The 14,339-nt window shown below is 37.0% G+C and overlaps 1 protein-coding gene across 1 annotated transcript in view; it reads right to left on the bottom strand.

Moving 5' to 3' along the window:
• Positions 1–13,762, bottom strand: part of LOC114562369 (teneurin-3) — a 197,416-nt gene extending 183,654 nt beyond the window's left edge. Inside the window, exons 1-2 of the mRNA XM_028588749.1 lie at positions 13,468–13,762; positions 13,124–13,289 (exon numbers count right to left, since the gene is read on the bottom strand). The gene's annotated coding sequence lies outside the window, so the exon portion shown is untranslated. The remainder of the gene's footprint in view (positions 1–13,123; positions 13,290–13,467) is intronic.
• Between the last annotated feature and the right edge of the window lie 577 nt (positions 13,763–14,339).

The following is a 14,339-nucleotide window of genomic DNA, read 5'->3' as shown; positions in this document are numbered from 1 at the left end:
TTCAATACCTTTGGTCCACACCAAATAAATATGCAAGTTTAGGTGATATTTTTTTGTCCTTAAAGTTACAATCTCAAAGATCTCCGTTTCGTTCTCTTTGGGGCACCTATGGCAATAAGCGGTAATTGCAGATGTGGTTTTGGATCTCACTTTCCAGAGACCACCTCCTTTGCTTGAACCAAGGTTCGGTTCTTTGGTCCGGACCGTAGTCCAGGGAAGGTTTCACACCTGCAATTTTGGTTCGGATCAAACTGAAAAGTCAAGTACAGACCTTAATGTTGCCTATGATATCTGTTTCACCATATTGCTTCAGTTTTCCCATTTGTTTATCATCCCATGACTACAAAACATTTTAATAAAATTACATAATAACGAAGCCCAAGTCAGCATAAATGTGTAGTGCAAAGTAATGTGAAGATCTTTACTTACTTTGAGGCCACTGGTGAAGGGCTGATCATGCTTTGCTCATCTCATTTGGACATAGACAGTTTGTTCTGCACATTTTTGCTGAGTTGGGCTTGTGTCCTTATTTCATTTCATTAAAATTTTCTGTGTTGCAGTCATGTGATGATAAACAAGCAAATCATGTAAAAAGGACAATGGCATGACTACATATAGTAACGTGTAATAGGGTGGTAATGTTTCTCCTCAGTTTTTCAGATATTTGGTCCATTTATGGAACCCAAACATATTGTTATTATTAATGTTTCATATGTTTGAAACGATTCCTCAACTTGCAGGGAGCATGTTTTCCCTTCTCTCATATTTTAAACATCTGAATAACATCCAGAAGGAAAGAAGGTGAGTGGATGCACTTGCTGTATCACTTTCTGGTGATGGGGTGTATAAACAGCAGCATGCTTTTCTTTGCTTTTTCTATTTAATATTGGACACATTTATCTAAAGGGCCTTCCAGCATTAACATAGGAATATACACTTTTTGGCATCACAGTCAGGCACAAACACCAAATAAATGATTCCCTTACCCTTATAATGTTAGAGAATGGACCCTGACGTACTAAAGACAAGCATTAAGCTTTAGAGGACAAGGATTAGATGCTTTTACGCTGCCAGTGCAAGCATTGTTCTTGCTAATTAGCACATTTTCCAGCATAATGTCCTCTAAGTAGCTTATTTACAAACCCATTGACGGTCATTACTTTAGCAACTAAATGAAGTGCAGATTTTATAAGGTGAGAAGGTGATTTAAACAGATTTACTAACTTTCAGGGCTTGTATACATTTTCTATTTAGAGAAAGGAGGTCATGTAATCCAAGCTGTAGAGCAGAAACTTAATAAAAATCAGAAAATTAGGCATGTTTTTGTTTTTTTACTTTAACTGCTGACAGTATGCATCATTACTCTGCGTTACACAGTTGCCACCAATATCTTACTGAATTGACAATAGGCTACTCTGACCAATGTAATATGAATACTGTGTGTTAAGTCTTCTGTTATGCCAATACATTGAAAAAAATTTTTAGGCTGATATAAGAAACATAATTGAGCTTTCCAAAAAAAGTCCAGCTTTCCACACTGCACCTTCCCTGTATATAGTCGGACACCCAAACAGCCCCAGATTGCCAATGCTCTTAGACTCAGTTAGCAACAAAACAAAACATCTACTTTAAAAGATAAAATTGCACATCCAGTTCATGACATGATTCACTGCAGAGGAACACTGTTCAACGCTGACACAATGAATGGATGACATCACATCGGTGCAGTGTAACAAAGATATCAACTTCATAAAAACCCTCATTGATTTGTAATAGATAAATCACAAGTCGGCTATAGACCAGGAAAGACAAGTTATTGATTTGCAGTGGAAAGAGGGATGGCTATTACTCACTTCGCAAAGAGTCACTAAGGCCATAGAGAATCGCTCAAAGTTAAGTTAACATGTAAAATGATACGAGTTACTAGAATTACCCGTTTCTCTCTGCTGCCTCTTTGACCCTGGCGACTGATAAAGCATCTATTTATCACTGTGCATGTGACTTTCTGTACTTAGTATGTTCATTATTATTAGTAAAAAATACAAGGATTTAGTTTTCAGTCAAATTGAGTAACTATTAGGCTTAGTGGTGTGCAAGTTTGAAAGTGAAAACAAAGTAAATAACCGTGAACAACTGAAAGAGGACAACTGAAATGGAGCCAATATATTATTTATTTTATCTTTTTGTACAAGTTGTACAAAGATATTTAAATTGGATGTACTTTTCCAATTATTTGATAACAATCCCTTGTCAAAACGTCTTTCGACAATTCTGAAAATCCTTAAGGAATCAAATCGGAATTTATCTTATTTTGGAACCAATCCTCCAAGATTTCTAGCCCAAAGAAAGATCTTTGGGCCAAACTCTCCTCTGCTCCAAATTCGTTTTGACACTCCGAGGGTTCAAGAGTAATTTTGAGATAACTTCCCATATTAATAAAAGACATGATGACATAAGACCTAAGAAGCAATTATTTACTCATTAAATGGGTTAGCAGGTTGGCCTAAAGCTGCAAAGGCTAATTAATAAGGTGGTTGGCTAAATCCCTAATGGGAGGCTGTATTCCCTCTGTGAGCCAGTGACTGAGGGCTTCTAAGAGTTACTTCTTTAGTACAGAAAAACACTGATACAAAGTCATCGACAAAGGCCCTTGACCCCAAACTTATCAAGACATAATGTCTTAAAATGCAAACAGTGGATACTGTGGTCTGATTAAGTTCCCCAACCACAAAAAGGATTACATGGATGACTACATTAAAAGGGAATAGTTTGATGCCAGAGTAACATGTTGGGAAGTAATACTATTGATATGAGGGTGGTGCACAGATATTTTTCGAGGTCCAGTTTTTGCTTTGATGTTAAATCATCTTCAGTTCCTTCCTAATGGTATAATATTAAGAACGCATCAACAGCAATGTGCAGGGAGGTGCTGTGCACAGTGCTTTAATTCATGTTTATCAAAAGAAACTAGTCGCACAACAACCCTCCAATAAACTGTGTACACTGTTTTTTACACTGTGTTTGCAGCCACCTTGTTTTCATCACGTTAGTTAATAAAAAGCGGCGGCTGTATGGCTTATTGTATATGGCTTATTGTATATAAAAAATAAGGCTGGGCTGGGATATTCTAGATTTTCCTTATAATCAAGCAATGACCATGGCTCCTGTAGTTTATTTTTGAGACAATCCCACATATGGCCTGCTGCCTTAATTACTCACTAGTGCAGCAAACATCCCCAAAATGCACTATTTACTGTTTGAGTAACATTTGCTAAAAACTCCAGTGCTTGGGGTTGAAGTCAGAGAGTATTAAGAGATGGACTAAAACATTATTAGAATTTGTATTTTCATGGATTGTGTTGGCAATAAGACAAATAGAGAACATCAGCAGCCTCTTCCTTTAATTTTGATCGAAATGTCTCTCGTTTAACGATGGCCAAAACATTGCCCTTGAAAGATAATTTACAACCCTAAACTTAAACATTACTTGTTAAAATACATGCCTGTCTCATGCTATGGTCACATAATCTTTAATAGTTAAAGAATGCAACTTTTATATAACAGGTACTAATCAACTCATATAATGGGAGTTTTGCATGCATCTACCGTGTAATACATTTCATGTTAGTTTAACTTGGAAATGAAAGTTCACCTACTGCCTTGAAAATCGAAGTTCACTCAACTTGAAGACTTAGAAATTAAAGTTAATGATGTTGATGTAACTACAGTGTTCTAGTTTTGTTAAAGTTGTTCTTTTAGTTGATTTAACTTTGTAGTACTTGGTTTAACTTCATACTTTAAGTTATAACAAATAATTTATTTTTTTTAATAATGCAAGAAACCTTCCTTGCCTAGTATAACAGACATACTTTTCTGCTTTATTTCAACCCACAGTTTCAAGTTAAAACAACATAACCACATTTATAGCGGAGATAACTTGGGTGCTCGGGTGGGGCCCCATGTGAAATAACAGCCTCTCTGCTGATCTTGCATCACTTGGCATAAAATGGTCACTAGTGAAGTGACATACCACAGATTAATACCTTAGGAAGCCTATTACTGCTCAATGACTAACACTGTTATACTCCAGCTCTTCTTATCAAACGTAACAGTCACTTTACTCATGGTTACAAATGTAAACCAGCACAATAATGACAATTACCAGGCAACAAAACACTACATTCTAAACACACGTTTAATAAACGGAATTCATAAAGTTACATTTGTATTTCGAACAAACTGCAAACTTTTCAGCAAATTTTAACACAACTCTATTTACCACCTTGCATCATGGGAATTGGCCAGCCAATGAACCAATTGCAGTCCTGACTGCAGTACGCAGATCGGGGTTGGGCTAAATGTGGGCGGAGCTAAACGTTTGACTTTTGAAAAGAACTTTCCATTTCAATTTGAGAAGAGTGAAATTCACAAGTTGTTGACAGGTACTCCCTCCGCTGGGCATCAGTGCTTTCTTGTTTGCCGCAACACGTGTTATATTTTAGTAGAAATTTGAATAGGCTACATCACTTATCGGCGGTGTATAATTAATTTATTGTGTCCATGCTTTAACTTTGCCGTGGAAGAAGACAGGTTATTTTAAACTCGAAAGGCAGCTCTTTTTTGTTGCAACACACACACACACGCTTTTTTTTCAACTGATAACTTAACTTACATACCCAAGTTCAAACAACACATACATTTTTTTAAATAGTCAACCCAATGAATAAATGCAAGTTTAACTTTCAAAAACTCATAAAGTTGAGTTCAAAATCCACAACTTGTATAAGCTCGTTCAGTTAAAAATAAGAAATAAGTGGACATAACTAAATGGGTCTGTAATATTTTACAGTGTAGAAAACACACAGAACATAGTTAATTTAGGTACATTCGAAAAACATCTAATTGATCTAATTAAAAGAACGTCTAAGGCCTCTTCTCGGGGCTTATGACAGTCCCATTGGTAAGATTAAAACTAGTTATAATGGCTGTCTTGAGGGGGGGGAGTACATTTAATGTGCAATCTAGTATTCTGGGTTTTCTGTAGCTGTGCTTGAGAGCAAATTATGTGTCTGCCAGTAATACAATGACAGAAATAATTTAATCCCTACCATCATTCACAGTGGCTTGGCAGAAAAACTGCAATGGCACCACCATCACAACTTCAAAGGTAAGTGTTCCACAGCAACACAACCAGGGAGTTAAAAAAAGAGAAATAAAAAAATAAAAAATAAAAACAGTTAATCAGTCACTCCATCAAACAATTTGAATCCCACCTCAGCATTCTGAGGCTACTCCTCCCCAGATACTTGCGTGTCTTATCAGGACTTCTCAGGCAGCAGGGAATAGACAGCGAAAAAGAAAAGAGACGTGCCCCTGCCACTGCTGGAAAAAGTGCCTCTTCTTGCTCTCTTATGCGTGAAAAGGAATTTAAATCTCCAGAGTAATACCTGTGGTTTTGTGATACATTTACCAATAATTTTTTTTTTCCTCTAAACACATCTCAACCCCCCTGAAACATTGTTCAAAGATGTTTAGGGATCAGGTTTTTGCAGTAGTTGGGCAACACTGTATCTCCAGAAGAATAGTCCAACATCCACCTTATTTTCTTTCTTTTTTTATTGTGCTGTTATGATGGCTTTACCGTTATTTAGACAATTAAGACACATCAGTAGGCTTTCAACTAGCCACTTATAATTGAAAGTATCTATTTTTGTTTTGATGTGAGCTGAAATTGAATTTACAATTATGCGATTATCATGCAAGTCCATGACTTCAGCTTTATCATTAGACATACATCTGTCATAAACAGAATAGCAGAACAACACTGTGTGGTTAATGCTTCAGCCCCATCCTCTGGATCAGAGGCACAATTACATTGCAATTGACTTAGCTTGATTACCAAAGCTATGATGGGCACGGTTCTGTCACTTCCCTTTGTTTAAACAGCATTTCCCCTCCCAGCAGAGTGACTTTAATAGACCTGCAGCATGCAGAGGGCATTTAAATCCTTTCCTGAGGGGTTTACATTTATTAGTTGTGACAACAAGAAGCGCAGTGAAGACTGATTTCGATAAATGGAAGGAGCAGCACAGAAATGTACGCAATAGAATTAAGGAGCCTTGTCCCAGATGCAACTTTGCAAGGGATCTTGAATGTATTTTTTAAGTTAATCCGCAAGTCCAATTTTTTTTTCATTGATGTGCTTAAGAGCCTTTGTTGTTCAACTTTATTGAAATTGATTCCTGAGAGATGAATCTCCTTTAAATTAAATGCAAAATAAATAAGAGTACTACTTTTCTCAGCAAAAAAGCTACAACCTATTGCATCATTTATCACAAAACTGCAGTATACAAAAGAGAGTTTACTAAACCATAGTTAATACTAGAGAACAGTGTAAGAAGGGTGTACACTGACGGGGCAGAGATGCTACATGTTCTTTTGTATTGCCTTAAGATAAATGTTGCTTACTCTACATTATGGAAAATAAATTGTCAGTTGGCACTTTTTGTACAAAAATACATGTCAGAGAAAAATATGTCTGGACTGTATGCCATTCATGGAGTATTACTCAAAGGCTACCAATTATCAAGGACACGACAATAACAAAAACAGAGATCTGGAAAAAAATAAATGATTAATAATTAAATGAATTAATAATTAAATACAATTGGATGGAAAGAGTAGAATAGACAATATTTCATACTACAATTACATTAAATCAAACTAGAAAGCAGATGTAGCAGAGTACACTGTGCCCCACTGTACACACAGAAACAGGCTCTTTATTCCTTGAATATATCGGAGTTTTTGTAAAAGAAAATAGAATGTACACTAGGTTGTAAGTTTCTCCCAATAATTCATCCACCTACAGACAGGATTGGATCATGACAACGGACCACACTGTGGTCCACACTGTACAGCACACTCTTCTAAACTTGCCTATTTTCCCCCTGGAGCTGCATCACAGTGTACATGGTATGTAGCTAGGCAAAGTCTTCCTGTTAGTTCGAAGTCTGACTTTTAGTTAGAAGTGCATGCATGGATTTATCTTTAATCTGGCATATTTTAAAGTCTGTTCAGCAAGCTTCCACTAAATGAAAAAAGAAAACACTGGATGGCCTGAAACTCTAGTTTACATATTGCATACTGTATTTCAATCACAAATAATACAGCAGCATCTAAGCTCCTGAAGCCTCTGAAGATGGCTGACTCAATATGCAGATTTTCTAACATCTCAAGAGCTGACATGACTGTTTAAAAAAAAAAAGTATATGGTCTATGCAATGGATTGGCTCAAATAAGGGTTGTTATTGAATGACATTGCCATTTTTAACATACGTGCGTAGTATGTAAAACTCTGTACAACAGTGTATTGACATTCAGTGAAATGCAACATAGGCATTTGTGTGACTTATTTCAAAGCTGACTGAAAACGTGAGCATTATGAAAAGCCGGCCCCCATTGCACTGAAAAGAGCCAGGGGGGGAACATTCTCTTCCCGCCAAAATGTCTGAGCAGAAGAGCTTTGCATTTCTAAATGCTTTTGAGATTTAGAAAAATAAAGTTTATCACTTCTTTTTAAATTAACTTCAACATTTATCAGCTGTATAACTTTTTTGACTTACTGTTGCAAGTATATAGAAGTGCTCATATTATGCTTTTTGGCTTTTTTTCCTTTCCTTTATTGTGTTATATATCTTTTTTGTGCTTGTTAGTGAAAAAGCCCAAAGTCCACCACAAAGGGACTTACTATCTCCAACAGAAAACACTGTTCACAAACTGCTCCAAACAGCTCTATTGTAGTCCAGCCTTTACTTCTGTGACGAACGTGCATCACTTTGTAACACACGTTATAATGCTCGCCTAGCTGCTAGCGTGGCACGCCCTCATACTCTGCAACTGACTAAGCTAGCAGTCCTTACCTAGCTGCTGCGCATGTGCGACTCCCAACAAAGATGGAACAGAAGTGAGAAGCCTCACTCTGTAGCTAAAACAGAGAGCTCAACACACAGGGTGAAAACAGGAGCTGCAGCAATGTGCAGTACAACAAAAATATGGTGTTTTTTGAAAATGTAAACACATAAATCTATTCTGGTACAATCTCTAAATACAATTATGAACCTGAAAATGAGTATAATATGAGCACTTAAATATATGAAAGGCAATAATGTAGCAAGAAAAAGATAAAATTTTAAGTTTTTTATGATTGAAGACTAAAATGAAAAGCATGATAATAAGTTCATAAAGGCATGTTTACAATGACGTATATTACCGCTGCAATACTGTATATAAATTAATTAAATGTCGATTCACTTATATAAACAAGGTTTTCTCATTGACAAAAAAATGAAAGCTTATAACCGACGGTCACCCCAACAATTGTTTAATGAGCAGTGAGTAGCACAGTTGGTCACCAAACTTCAGACAGAGAAGGTGTGTATAAATTAGCAATTAGCTAGGTACTTCTTGGCTATGCTTTAAAAACGGGATAAATGGACAATTTCTTCAGTATTTTTGTGACTTTATGAAAAAAAAAAAATCTGATGGGAGTACTTTATGAACTGATGTTTGATAGATTAAGGTTATGTTTTCTCTGAGGCCAGATCTGTTCCACAGAATACTTCGTCCGGTGCCAGCCATCAACGGAGATTTGTTACTTGTTCTTGTGGCCGACAGCTGGTATCGCAGCTTACCCTAGCTGGCATTTTACCATATTTATTGCCTTTGAAAGACGACTTATCGTTTAACAGACCTGTCAATGCCACCATCTGAACTTCTCCGTTTGCAACTGTGTTACAAAGGCAGGTCTCTGGACAAACCTTCGTTACCATCTGTTTTGGACACCACCGGGAAGAAAAAAAAACGTACAGAAAGCGCTAATTGACTTTGCTGGCATTCAAGATAATTAGAAAAACTCTTGGGGTTTCCGTGGATTTCTTTTTTGTTCGGACTACATTTTCTGTGTTCAGAGGATGAATTGAAAAAGGTTGACTTTCTTATTTGTGTAAAATATGGCAAAAAAAATAAGAGATAGTATTACCTCAAGTAAACACAGTCATTAACTGTTTATTATAGCATCTGCAACATCAACAGGTTTTAACAAAAGTATGAAAAAAGTCCCCTATGGCCGGATGCAACTTCTTCACAATGAACAACGTTATTTCAGAAGCAGTTTTCCATAATTTATATTCAGAAATATCCAAACTTCAAAAATACCATTTCTTTTGAGAAACTAAATTGAGTGTATCTCCGACTGATACAACAATGATTTCTATAAAAAAGGTCTTATTGACTTTTCTCCGTGTTATGAATGTTAAGTCAATTGAAAGAAAAACGCAGAAAACATTTTGCTATTGGATAATGCATTACTTATTTAGACGATAGCCATGCGTGGCACATACAGTATGACTAAGGTAAAGTTAAGCAACTAGATAAGGTTAAGGATAAGTTTGGTTAGCTGATCATGTTACGTACCATTTACCACTGCATCCTAATTTTTCTTTTTTTTCAACCACACTACATATTTTTAAACATGATATTAATAGGATTTGGTTTCTAGAAAAAAAAAAATCTTTTGACTCAATCAGATAAACCTCACTTAACACTTTTACTGCGCTTCAGCTTTGTCAACATTGCAGACCCTGACTGAATAAGGTGCACTTAGGTAGCTAGGGGTTTAGGATACGTTTTGGGGTAATATTCAAGTGACAACAATATCTTGCTCCAAACTGTTAGTAGTTTCTAGTCTATATCCTTGATGTTCCACTTCCTGGATATATCCGTTGCCAACGGAAATTCCGCCGGATTTCACTCATTTAGGCCAGATATCCGTTGCTTTGGGCTTTCTTTGTGTTGGCATTTTAAACTCCAGTCGATTTATGAGGAATATGGTTAACTTTTTCTCAGATCCCTGCAGGGTAAATCCAGACAGCTAGACTATCTGTCCAATCAGATTTTTTTGTCGCGCGACTAAAATAACTTTTGAACGTACATATGTTCCACAAAAGCAAGTTCCTTCCCGAGGCTATTTTTGCAGTGGCACCGCAGCTTTTCCTGGTGCTTAGCAAGATGATTGTGATTGGTTCAAAGAAATGCCAATAAACCAGAGCACGTTTTTCTTCCATGCCGGAATGCTGTGTGGACTAGCAAGACCCTCCTCCGCAGTGCCACGGTGGAGGAAGGTCTGGCAAAGCGAGACTATCAGTTTCACTCGTGTGCTATGTTGCCCACTCCATGTGTTCAATATTATTTGGATTACAGTTAAGGATAACTAATAAATTGGATGGGCCAATACCTATAGGGAGGTATATTGGCTTGTTAAAGATATATATTATATAGTGTCTGTGTAGTTAAGTTGACTGCTAGTTGACATAAAACTGCTGTACACTAAATCCCAAGATGTTTCTGGTCATTTAGAAAGTGGCTTCTTAACGTAGTTTGTCCACTAGAGAGCACCGGCGAGTTTATTTTTTTAAATACAAAATGTCCTGCTCAGTAGCATACAGTACATATTGTAGTTACAATTCTTTAGAAAAAAAAGTTTTGTTTATGTTATGTAAAAAAACGTCTACATTGGTATCTGCCTCAGAAATCCAGTATCACTCGTTCTATAATTCGTATCACCTACTGTATATTGCAATAACATTTTGTCAGCAGCTGTCGATCAGCATCAGGCATTGTCCATCAGGTGTTATATACACACAGCAGTGGAGTGGTTTGGATATCCACACATGCATCAAGAGGCCATTGCACTCATCCATACTACTTTGTGTATGCCCTCTGAGACTCTTATGAAGGACATTATGCAACGATTTACAAAGGACATCGGTGACTGATGAAGTTATTATTAAAAAGCTATTCTTTCAGCGGCTGTTCTTTAATTTCGATCAATAACACAGGTGAAAGTAATAATACTCTCTTTCTCTCTCATCCATTTTCTCTCCGTCAGACACCACTGTCAAAATCACACTAGGACTTTCCATTGTTTAAGGAAAAAACAATGAATAAAATATAAGTGAAAATTGTGTTTTTCATATGAATAATGTAAAAGAGGGCACGCTGTTGGCGTCCACGTCTCAAGGTTAGACTATATTGTGGGTTTTCCGCCGCCTGGCCTATGCTTTCTTCTTGTTTGGTAAGAAATGAGAGGATCCGTTTCTATCATGTTTTTCTATTCTGATGGACACTTTGCCTCATCTGCCAGGATATATTATTCCAGGAACTTGAAAAGAAAAAATTCCAGACCCAGCATGAGGTATGGAGTGTCAAGGCAGTGCCATATGGTGTGACTTGGAGAGAATGCCAAAACTTCCTTCATTCTGTCAAAATCAACTGCTTATCAGGAGGTAAATTGAAGGAGATGAGGAAAGGTCTGATGGCACATTGAGTTATATGCTCAAATTATTAAAGATAACTGATGACTTTGTGTTTAAATTGCTCTGCAAGGGAATTTTAGTTTGTGTGACTTGTAATCAAGATCCAAACCATTAAATCTAAAGGTTTACATTCATCATTTTGAATCACTTTGATAGGCCAATAATCACTATATTGAGCAGCAGGTATGAGTGAACTGTGTTAGATGGTTATGTCATTTATTTTTATGAACAGAACCCAGCATAAAAAAACAAGGAGTGGAGCGCAGGTTTGAACAGGACTTAAACTACACTGCCACTGTATGATACATGCACAGTAAAAAAAATAATAATCTGTGAGCCTGTTGGACTTTTCTGGGCTTCGGTATTGATTGTCTGCTCTTTATTTATAGCATACAAACAAAGTAATTAATCATGATACATTTGGGCTACACTATATTCTTTCATTTCAATGGGGACATCTTCTATTTCCGGCATTCCTTTATAGGAAACAAAACCTTTGCTGCCTCTTTCTGAACTGACATTTTTATGTTTTGATGATTTATATCTGTCTGAGGCTAATCTAAAACTTTGAATGAGTCACATTAAAGTTACTTTTTGGACTTTGACAGTGGAGTAATAGACATTCTCGCCAACTAGACAACAACTTTATTATTATTATCCCAAATAACTACTCTGTAGGTTTGAGAGCAACTGCCTGATAATCGACTTGAACTTCTACTTTTTGAGTTGATGAGGACCGCTGCATGAATGTCCAATTAGTTTTGATCTTAGATCGTTAGACCATGTCATTTTGGGAAAAGGTGCAGGCTCAGTTTAGACTTCAGATCTTCTGAGGGACAAACCTTTGTGGAACACATCCTTTGGAGGATTCAGCCTCTAAATAGGGACACATCTATTCGGACTTTCAGCTCTCTTTAGTTTTGATGTACTTTGTTAACATCAGATCAGTCAGACACATCAAACAAGTGTCTGATTATTCTGGTCGTACAGTTATGCTCTACTCTCTTTATGAAAACTTCACAATGCAAGCAGCGAGCTGAAGCTCAGTAATCGGGCTGACATACTCTCAAATGAACTGCTGCAAGACACTAATAGTATCTTCATACAAGGGAAACATGCTCTAACTAATGCATGCAATGCATGTTGCTATTAGAGGCAATCAAGGTGCTCTCATTTCGCACATACAACCAATACTTATCGTATGTATGAAAATAGCCATCTTGTCCATTATGTAAATAATTGCACAGAAATAATGCAAGTCAGTCATGTATGTCCCTATACCAATACACAATAATGTCCTCTACCTGGAATGCAGTGACCCATTAGGAAAAAAAACAAATAATGCCAACAAAATGAGAGATAACTATGACCAAATTAGCATAAACTGTAAGTATAAAAATGACTTTAAATATTCAAAAATGAATATTTATAATTCACTTCTGTCATCAATAGCATGAAAGAATACAGTGCCAAACAGAAAACAAATAAAATAGCTTGGATGCTACAGATGCAGAAGATCTGCAGCACAGCCATACTGATCCTGCAACAAATGCATGCTTCCAACAAACTGACTCTTTGTCACGCACACAACAGAAAAGTTGAAACTGGTCAGAGAAACAGTAAGCATTAAGGGCAGCTTAGTCAGCTTGCTGACATTCGCCAAGCACAACAATACTGTCCTGAGCCAAGACCTCTACTAAAAGCACAAGCAGTAACATCTACTAAAAGCAGAAGCAGCAAATACTTACCTAGGTTTCCTTGCATCTCCGCAGTGAATGATCCCCTTAAGAAAAGTCATCATGATCCCAAGCTGCCAACAGTCCCGTTTCAGGTGAATCGGTCAAGTCTGAGCACTCTGGTGTGAATGAGGGCAACCAGTGAAAACTGTCAGTGTACAAAGGCCATCCTGCAGACCTGTATGAATTATTGGATGTTATAGGAGCTGTCTAGTCAACCCACTCATTTAAGTTACAATACACATTAAGTTCTTTAATGGAAGAATGTTGAAAATACTAAACTCATCAGAGGGAAAGTTAACTTCCCAGAACAAGAGAAAAACAAATGGATGTCAGGAACATTAAGCAAAACTTACTCTGATAAGGTGATTTCCATTAAAGTTAATAGAACTTTCTGAGAGCAGATTTGACTGTCAGCTGACATTAATTGTGTTGATTAATTTTCCCCTTAAGCTATTGATGAGCCACCATGCACAATAGCAGAGCCCTGCAACTGGCTCACCTGAATGGGATGCAATGCTTGGTGCTATGAATTAAATGTGCTATTAATGCCATAGAGAGTATATAAATAGTAATGCAGCGACATGTCAAAATGTCTGCTATAAAATGCAAGATGGTAGGCGATTTCTTTCTGCTCAGTGCTGCCTCTGATGGCTGGAGACCATAATGCAACAGTCTATGGTCCTTCAATTAGCAGCTCTTAACAGCTACAACATGCTCAGAATTAAGCAAATAACATTTAGCATGATTAGCCCGCCTACATAATTTTCTCAATTTCTGATCCTCTGAATAAAAAAAAAAGAAAATTGGAAAAACAGGTTAAAGATCCAAAAAAATGAAAAATTGGATATTGGAACCCATTTTTCTGTTTTTCCAAATGTCCGTTTGTGCTTAGAAAATTGAACTGATAAGCGTTACACTGACCCTATAAAGTTATTTCCCCACAATTATTTTGAAGTGTTCTGATTCAGACAAAAGTCTGGTATAGGCAACTGCTGCATTAGCTACACAGGGCTGTTTTATGCACCTGATTGTTTTGTTATCCTAGCCAGCTCTGTATCACCAAGCCGCTGGTACGTGACAAATTCCCAACTGATTAGACACTCTGGGCGCTTCTCAATACCAAGAATGCAAACTACGGACTTGTGTTCTTGGGGAGAACGTTCTTGCTGGTTGTTCTTGGAAGAATAAACTCGCAAGTTCACAAGCACAGAAAACGCTGTTAACA

This window comes from Perca flavescens, chromosome 10, assembly GCF_004354835.1.
Source record: "Perca flavescens isolate YP-PL-M2 chromosome 10, PFLA_1.0, whole genome shotgun sequence".
Classification (NCBI taxonomy): Eukaryota; Metazoa; Chordata; class Actinopteri; order Perciformes; family Percidae; genus Perca; species Perca flavescens.
Note: the sequence above shows the minus strand (reverse complement) of the source record. Positions and strands in the feature narration are given on the sequence as shown.